Below are 7,697 nucleotides of genomic sequence, written 5' to 3' on the forward strand. Positions count from 1 at the left end.
TACTTATGTCTTGACACCTTAAAGATTCATGTTACTAAATATTATTTTTTAAATAATTATATTTGGAAGTTTTTGGTCAAATTTACACTTGAATAAAGTAAGAAATGCCTCTGTGTTGGAAATTCTCTTTTCTGAATCATTCTTTTCTTTTCATTTAGTTCTCATCAGAGGGAAGGAGCTGATCTCTTCGTGGCTTCGTAAGAAAAGGTACTTTAGAAATAAAAGCACTGAGAATGTAATGAGATGATCATATCTTGATTAGTAGATTGTCAGGCTATGCAGTGTAGGGTCTGAATGTTTATTGACGCAGAGTCTTGTTCTCTTTGAGGTGACAGTGCTCCTGAGAAGTCTAATGCCATTCTGATAACCCAGTTTTTCCAAGTGGCGGGTTACCTGTCCACAAATATAAAGAAAGAAGTTTGGTGAACCCTGGGATGGGCTTTTTATCATTTGTTGGGCTGAATGAACTTTGGATCATAAAAATCTATAATTTCATGACACTCAATTCATGAAATTATTTTATTTTTTTTAAATAATTCCTTCATATCTGTTTCTCTTATCCATATTTTTAAATGTCTATTTTTTAAATATTAGGCTTCCTGGACTAATATTTTTAACTTCTTATTTTTATTTTCCTAGTTTCCAAGTCTTTTTTGTTGCTGTTTTTAACTTTTGGGAGATATCATTATCTTTTATCATTATTTTTTAATCTATCTTTTTGTGATGTTAAAAAACTTCTTATTTTGTGTGTCTAATATTTTTCTAGGTTTGCAAATGACTCTGTGTGTGTGTGTGTGTTGTTTTGTTTTGTTTTTTAATTCTCCATTTCTTCTTTCATGGTTGTAATAGTCTCCCTAATCTCCCTAAGGACTATTATGAGAATTTCCTTTTTATAAATTTCTTTGTTTCTTGCCTTTCAGTCCTCTGATATTTTTTCTCCTCTTCTTTTAAAAAATATTTTCACATTCTGACATTTTAGCAGTTGTTTTGTTTTGTTTTTGTATTTTAATTTTTACTTTGTGGTTTCCTTTTTCCCCTTTGATATCTATTGATTCTTGGCTATCGACTCATATTAAGGATCTAAGAAATAAAGTACAAATTAGAGTCCACATGTGCATTTGTAGTTTGTTAACTGTTGTACTTCAATTTAGTGTAAGCTTGATGATTTTATTTCTGCCTGTCTACCGAGATTCACTGTATGTAAATATTTTACCTGGAGTTTCACCAGAAAGTATTACCCAGTCCCCTGCCTAGACGTGTTCCTGCAGTGAAGGAGGTTAAGCGAAGTCTCATTACTCAGTATAAAAATGTCCATTATTTCCCTGATTTTACTTGTGATATCTCCCCCTCCCCCGCCTGGCCTGTGTCTCCTAACCAAAGCATTGCTAGTTCAGTGTCTCTAGTGAGTAAATCTAACGTTTGCCGCATGTGGGCGGGGTGAGGTGAGGGTGGGGAGTTCAGGAAGTCACAAAGGTGCTTGTAGAGGGTTGGAAGGCATCCAACATTATTTTCTCAAATACTCGCAAATAGTCCTGTGTTTAAGCCTATCTGTACCACCAGCTTGAGTTATGTGGAACCCCTTCCCTCCACTTTCTGGGGTTATTTGATCCTAATCAACCTGCTTCTGGGCTTTGCAAACCCTTTGCACAGAGTCAGCGCCCACTGGCCTATCTGCATTGTAGTTTTCGAAACGCTGTGCTGCTATCACTGCTTTCATTCTTTGTCCCTGTGGCTCTGTCCTTTTATTTATCTGCTTGCAGTAATTTTAATGGGAGCCAGGAGAATAAGTGCGGACAGTCAGTAATAACATACGATGACTATTTTCTCCAGTACAAGAAGATATCATCATGAAAATTTTAAGGTACAAATGTCACGTCTGCCATTACCTAATGGTAGTAACCAAAACTTGGTATCTAGGTGCTTTTTACTCCTCATTCCAAAAGTAAAAATCTTTCCTTTCTGTAAAATCCTAATCATTAAAGTACAGACGAGAATGGTTTCCAAAATGGAATGACCATTGAATAAACTACTGGTTTGTCATCAAATAGTAATATATATACTAGTGAATGTTCCCCCCAAAGGCATGAGTTGGAATGCTTTTAATGTAGGGATGATTAGACTTTCTGGACTAATCTTCTAAATTTATTATTATTAGTATTATTCTAATGATTATTTATTTATTTTGAGAGAGAAAGAGAACTCATGAGTGGGGTAGGGGCATAGAAGTGGGAGAGAGAGAGTCCCAAGCAGGCTTTGCATTGCCAGTGCAGAGCCTGATACGGGGCTCAAACTTACAAATTGTGATATAACTTGAGCCAAACTCAAACCCCGAGGCTTAAACAACTGAGCCCCACAGGCACCACCTGACTTTATTATATTGTTTCACACTTGTCTGTTGACACTTTCATAAACTCACTTATATGTTGTAATGGCAGACAGAGAGGCATGTGCCCAGAAATAAATGCATCTCTTTATTACGAGATGCTATTTGCTAAAACATTCTTGTTCTGATAATGAAAATAGGGCCTATGATCACATTTTTTGATACCTTGTGAAGATTAACAAAGATAGCATGCATGAACACACATGTAGTGATACAAATCAAAGACTTTCATCTTTTTATTTTTAAAAAATTTTAATGTTTTTTTATTTATTTTTGAGATACAGAGAGACAGTGCAAGCAGGGAGGGTCAGAGAGAGAAGGAGGCACAGAATCTCAAGCAGGCTCCAGGCTCTGAGCTGTCAGCACAGAGCCTGACGCGGGGCTCAAACCCACGAACCGTGAAATCATGACCTGAGCCGAAATCGGATGCTTAACCAACTGAGCCACCCAGACCTTCTGTCATCTTTTAAAAAAAATTTTATGTATATTTACTTTTGAAAAAGAGAGCGACAGAGTTGAGCGGAGGAGGAATAAGGAGAGAGCAAGACACAGAATCTGGAATAGGCTCCAGACTTCGCGGTGTCAGCACAGAGCCTGGGTTCAAACACAAACCACGAGATCATGACCTGAGCTGAGGTCAGATGCTTAACTGACTGAGCCACCCAGGTGCCCCCAAAGACTTTCATCTTAAGGTGAAATGGCCCTGCTTCCCTTTCTTTCCCCTGCCTTCCTGGGGTTGTTGTTCTTCGAGAATGTGTATACAGCAAGCAGTACACTTGCCCTAAAACAGCAGTTGCCTGTCTTGGCTGCGGCATAAAATCACACTCTGTGTATCTCGTCATGGTATTGAACTAACTAGCAAGGAGGCAAGTGAAAGTGACAATTTCATATGAGACTCAATGTGTTGAGATAAAGTGCCTGTCAGAATCCCATTCCCTAAAGAGAAGAGCAAAGCTGGCGCATCAGAAAATGAGCTGTATGACACACGACACTCCGCTGTGAACTGGAAAGAGAGGGGCCAGTTTCTGCCCCCAGGTGCACATACATGAGGCTCAGGGCCGCACACTTAGGTCACGCTGCAAATAGCAATCCATCAAGGCTGAACCAGCACCCTGTCGTGCTTGGTTATGGTAATTAAATTAATCTGTCTTAATATTTTTATGGATAAAATAGAAAGATAACTATTTATCAAAATTTTTCACTGCAGCGCATTACTCAGCCTAGAAATAGATCTTAACATTTCACATGGTATGAATTAGATTGAAAAGTGATTTGAGAAAGGAAACCTTTTAATCCTGGCAGCTAATTATCTTGCGTTTTCTTTCCTGCCCTTGTGGATTTCTCTCCCTTCGCCCCCGCTCCCTCTTTCCTCTGTCTTTGCTACTCTCCGCCTCCCACCCCACCCCACTCCCTCAAATCTGGCTTTCCAGGCATCTTTTGGGAGCACAGAACAGCCATGTGTGACAGTTCTCAACTACTCTAATTCAGACTTTTCTCCTTTCATGTGTTAGATTAAAGCTGAGGTGTTGGTACAAACGCAAGTGGCACCTTTGACCCAGGATATAACCAAATTGCACCATGAATTGAACAGTGGAAAAGCTTGTGTTCTATTTTTTTTTCTTTCAGTTACATACATATTTGTTTTCCTTGAAAGAGGCAGTAAACTTCTAGCGGCAGGATCTCTCAATTGTATACAGCCCTCCTCATTAATTCGTGTTTGTTTATTCAACCCCCACTAGCTGCTAAGCCCCTGTGAGTACCACTCGCAATGACATTGTTTCCGATTTCAAAGATCTTACATGGAGTCCAGAGATAAATGAGGAAATCTTCGGAGTATCACATGTACTCCAGTAAAAAGTGCATGGCTCTATGTATGCAATTAGAGAGATAGGTTTTAATCATTAGGTAAATGAAGGCTTCGTAAAGGAAACCAAGCCTGGTTTGACTCTTTAAATGAAAGTAATAGTTCCCTAGGGAAATACAGGCAGAAGCATGAAAACTGTAAAGTTTGTAGATATGGAAGAGTTCGGTTCAATTGTAACAACAATGACAGAAACAACTACATTTAAAGCATTCCTGGAAAAGGTATTTTTGTCTTGACCTATGACTTGAGATTAGAATTGTCCAAAACAGGACCCTTATTAGGCCAAGCCTTATGTACCAAAGGAAGGGGTTTGGACTTTATTCTGTGGGCTGGGAGGCACATGAGGCAGAGCTTTGTGCAGAGGAGGGTCACGCTGATTGTGTTTTAAGAAGATCTCTGATCATGGTTTGAAAGACAGGGGAAAACTGAAGGCAAGGACACGAGTTAGAGACCTATGGGAGGAAGTAAAGCAAAAATGATCAGGGCCTAATGTGAGGCCATCATCACTCAATGGAGAGAATTCTTACGAACGATATGAAAGTTTAGATTAGAAACTATTGGAACAAGAGAGGTAGACGAGGAGAGGGTTGTGATCAGGATTCTGGCCAAGATGAAAAGGACAAAGGGAACAACCTTCAGTGACTTCAGTTTTCAATTTTAGACCCATTTTGTTCATCAGTTTTCCACTCTTCTTGACCTATTTTCACCCTCTTCCAGACACTTAGGTGGAAGCACGGTGGGTTAAATCCTAGTTTTACCTGCTTGCAGCTGTGTTATTTTGAGGAACCTGCTTAGAATCTCAGTGCTTCAAATTATTCATCTATAAAATAGGATCAATTATAGTACTTAACTTACAGGCTTGTTTTTAATTTGTTTTCAGAGTTTGACATAGAGGAAGCACTAAAATATATTTTTAAATGCTTATTCATTTATTTTGAGAGAGAGAGAGGAGAGACAGAGACAGAGACAGAGACGGAGACAGAGAATAAGTGGGGGAGGAGCAGAAAGAGAAGAGAGAAAATCCCAAGCAAGCTCTGCGCTGTCAGCACAGAGCCTGAGGCAGGCCTTGAACTCACAAACCGTAAGATCATGAATTGAGCCAAGCTCAAGAGTTGGCTGCTTAACCAACTGAGCCATCCAGGCACCCCTAAAGGATGTTTCTTATTACAATTTGTTGTTACTATTATCATTGTCATCACTATGCTTGGCTAAAGGAAGGGAGAAAATAAAATTGGCACAACCTTCCATTCTAATGTCTCAAGTGCTATGAGTTTTCAGTCTTCAATCACAGCTCTAATCACAAGATTATACTCTACAAACTATGTTTGTGCCTCTACAAAATAAACTCATATTACCTTGTTATATCTATTTTCTTCAAATTTAATTCATTTATATAAACTTCCTTCTGCAATCATAAAATAAATACATTTTCACTTACCTCTCCCCTCTCTGATCATTGTCTTTATGAAATCTATTCATGGAGGTCAAACTAAAATGGTTTTTCTCTCAAAAGTCCACTCTGGGTCACCTCCTCAAATGTTTGCACTATGTTATGATAAATATTTACCTCTTTGTCTTTTAAGGCACCCATATTTTCTTTATATTTTTTATGTATCATATACTGATGTGTACGTACGAATACACACATATCATCTCCCTAGTTTTAGTTCCACAATGGCAAACCTCATGTTTTAGAATCCTTTTTTAAACATTGAATATACTGAGCACAATGCCTTCTTCATAACAAGAATTCAAAAATATGTATTTAAAACATAAATGTACTAATTAATTCAAAGATTAGCCACTCAATTCTAACCAGATTAAGTATATATTATTAGATTTTAAACCAGTTGGAATTAAGTTTTTAGAAATAAGAGAAATAAGGGAGTCCGAATCCAAATGAAGTTTGTGTATCTTCTTTTCTTGTGTGTGTGTGTGTGTGTGTGTGTGTGTGTGTGTGTTTTACCTTGTTTCATGTGCTGGGGAGAAAGGGAAGACTATCTTCAGGATCATATTTTGTTTGCCTCTGATTTTAATCATGGAGAACAAAGCATTCTAGACAATTAACACAAATCCTTTAAAAGGTCTTTTATTTAGCATGATTAAAGGTAAAGAGAAAAATTTAGAAATATGAAGAAAAAACACAAGAAAACAGGCAGAATAGAGATAAAAACTAAAAGCAATTAGGAATTTTAAAGAAGCAAAAAGAATTATGGAGACTACCTCAAAATAATTTATTTAAAAACACTACATGCAACATAATCCCATATTCATCTTACTTTTATTCATGAATAGTTGCTCAAACATTAAAAACATTGTATTCAATGATGCTCAGGGACCCTGTTCTTATTAACCTAAATAACCTTGACTTGTAGAAATATTTTCATGTTTTATGTAATGCTATTAGTAAGCAGAAGTAATTCTAATTCATAAAACTAGGCCAGGAAGCAATTGACCCAATCAGACTATAGCATTCCCCCATGTCAGTTTTTAATTAGAAGTTTTTCAACTTCTTTATAGTTTTGAATTCTAGAAACCTTTTACATGATAAAAGTCTGCTTATCTTACAGAAGTAGTATTCTGTGGGACCCAGTTCATGTGACAACCCTCAAAGTGAAGCTGCCCCAAGCTTAAACTTGAATTCTTTATTTGGTTGGACCAAAATGACATCTTTTTAATTTTTTTCCAGATGGTTTGCATGGATGAGAACTAGTGGATTACATTAAATTTCTACAATGCCATGGTTGATGTGTTCCCTTTCATCTCCTGTTTTTGTTTACTTGGTTGGTTGGTTGTTAGTTTGTTTTTACGGCAAATTATTTCATTCTGAAAATATTAATGTATATCTACGGAAATATAAAATACTTAAATTTCACTCCAGACACTAGTAGTATTATTTTATTACTGGAAGCCACAAGTCTTAAGGGTATAGAGACCCATGAATAAGGTCAAGGAGGGTAAAGAAGGAAAAGAGGGGGAGGTGGGAGAAAGAAGAATTATCTTCAAGTTTGGAGAAATCGTTGAAAGAAGATGTGAGATGGAACAGGGGAAAGAATGGGAAGGAAAGGCAGGGATTAGCAGGAAAGGACTGAAATAATACTATAAGTTGCATAATTTTTCTACCTGCTTTTTCACCTAGTGGCCACAACCACTCATGTCTACAATTCAATATAATAATAATAATTATAATTATAACAACAACAACAACAAAATGAATTTCTTTAAGGAAAACTGGAAAATTTCTCCTTTTTCCTCCAGTGAAAAATTTTGAACTTAAAAGTTTATTTATCAAATAAATAAATTATAATTATTATTATTATATTGTTGGAGAGGGTGTGGAGAGATGGGCACCCTCTTACACTGTTGGTGGCAATGTAAACTGGTGCAGCCGCTCTGGAAAACAGTGTGGAGGTTCCTCAAAAAACTATTGATAGAACTCCCTTATGACCC

Source organism: Suricata suricatta, chromosome 1 (assembly GCF_006229205.1).
Source record: "Suricata suricatta isolate VVHF042 chromosome 1, meerkat_22Aug2017_6uvM2_HiC, whole genome shotgun sequence".
In the NCBI taxonomy this organism is placed as follows: domain Eukaryota; kingdom Metazoa; phylum Chordata; class Mammalia; order Carnivora; family Herpestidae; genus Suricata; species Suricata suricatta.